Here is a 2,182-nt window from a genome sequence, read left to right as displayed (position 1 = left end):
TTTTTTTTTTTTTTGGCTCCTCCCGAGATCATATTCTTGCATCTTGCTGTCCTACTCCACTTAAAAAAACAGTAAAAGGGTGAAATTTGGTCTCAGGGTTGAAACGATCATTCTGCTACTGGCTCCTCCGCTGGCAATGCTGAAACACACTACTGAACCAGTTCTCGACTGGCCACTTATGTCCTGAATGTGGTTCTTCTGTGTCAGTGATTCCCTGACATCCAGTTTGGAAGGACTTGCACTTTTCTCCATTAAGAAAAATAAAATTAAATCCGTTATGCCCAGATGCGTTTGCTCTTTTATTTCCCTTGGTGACATTTGGTTTCCAGCAAAGGGCGCAATTGGTTCACAGCTAAGCAGATGGCCACCAGCCTCTGGCTAGATCATGGTCACTACCTTGACCCTGGAAAGCTTCACTGCCTGGGAGGCAGGGAGGACAGTGTTTCCCCAACTAATCCCAGAAAGAAGGTCAGTTCTCCTTCTCCACAGCAGCCAGAGGGCACCTGCGAACACATCCCTCCTCTGCTCAGAACCATTCATGGCTCCCACCTTACTTGGAGTAAATGCCAAAGTCATCGATGTGGCCCAAAAGGCCCTGCATAATGTGACTCACCATCTCTCCACTTGCCTTCCAGAACTTACTCCCCTCCAGCTACATTGCTGCTATTTGAACACACCAGGCTTCTGCCTCAGGGCCTTTGCACTGGCTGTTCCCTCTGCCTGGACTTACCCCAGGCAGATGTATTGCACCTTCTCATTGCCCCCCCGACACCATTTAGCACTGCAATCCCCTCCTCCAGCATTTTTTTTCTTTTTTTTATTTTTGAGACAGGGTCTCGCTCCATTGCTCAGTCTAGAGTGCTGTGGCATCATCATTGCTCACAGCAGCCTCACACTCCTGGGCTCAAGCGATCCTCCTGTATCAGCCTCCAGAGTAGCTGGGACTACAGGTGCATGCCACCATGCCCGGCTGATTTTTCTATTTTTTTGTATTCTATAGATGTACTCTTATTATTTTGTACAGATGGGGGTCTCACTTGTACTCAGGTGGGTCTCAAACTCCTGGCCTCAAGTGATTCCCCCTCCGCCCCCGCCTTGGCCTCCTAAAGTGCTAGGATTACAGGCATGAGCCACCTCCCCTGGTCCCCCAGCATTTCTGATCTCTCTTCCCTTGCACATTTTTCTCCATAGCCCTGAAAATCTAAACTACTGTATAATTCATTTAACCTAAGTGTCTCCCTCATTATAATATCAGCTCCTCCGTGCATGGATTTCTGCCTTTTTAAGTGCCACACCCAGCTCTGTTTCTGACTGTGGTGTAATAAAATATAAATATTTGATCTTTGTCACTGTGGTGGTTCCTGGTACTCAGCTCCTAAACCCTTGAAATCTCTGCAGAGATCAGAGTGTCTTTTGCATGCTAATGAGGTCGTTGGTGATTGGGGGCCACTGGGCAGCTTCAGGATGGGGATTGGTTGCTAGAAAGCAAGACCTAGGTGGCAGGATTGGAGGGTTGGAACATTTCGTTCCCCTCGCCTCCCCAAACCTTCCCCCTGCCATCTGCAGGGAGGGAAGCCTGGCATCTGAAGCCAGGGCGGTTTTGTGGGACTGAACCCTGAAACCCGTGGAGTCGCGCACATTCACTCCCGGTAATCGGTGTCAGAATTGAATTCAAATGTGGGACATCCAGTGGGGTGTCCACAGAGAATTGGAGAATTGCTTGATGTGGAAAACCCCCACGTGTTTGGTGTCAAAAGTGTTGTGGGTAAAAACGGTTCATTTCTGACATACAGCGGGAAACTCCATAGATGTTTGTTGAGTGAATACATGAACTGCAGAGCCCAAAAGTTGAGCTAGGTCCAGAGACTGGCGTACTGTCCCAGGACCTCAACACTGCTCTCTGTGCCTTCTGCATGAGGTGGCCCCCTCTGAACCAGACTGGTTGCCAGGGAGCTGCTGTTTCCTGGTCAACCTGTTCAAAGTCCCCGAACTAAATCTTGTGGATCATTTGGGTCCTGCTCCCATGCCTGACCCAATCACTGTGGCTGGAAAAATGGATGTGGCCAGTGTGGATCCCGTGTTCAACCCTGAACCAATCACTGTGGCCAGAGAGGTGGACTGTGTTGATTGGCCAATGTGAATCCCATGCTCAAGGCTGAACCAATCACTGTGGCCAGAGAGG

This window comes from Propithecus coquereli, unplaced genomic scaffold, assembly GCF_000956105.1.
Source record: "Propithecus coquereli isolate 6110/MARCELLA unplaced genomic scaffold, Pcoq_1.0 Scaffold164, whole genome shotgun sequence".
Taxonomy (NCBI): domain Eukaryota; kingdom Metazoa; phylum Chordata; class Mammalia; order Primates; family Indriidae; genus Propithecus; species Propithecus coquereli.
This window is presented reverse-complemented; position numbering follows the sequence as displayed.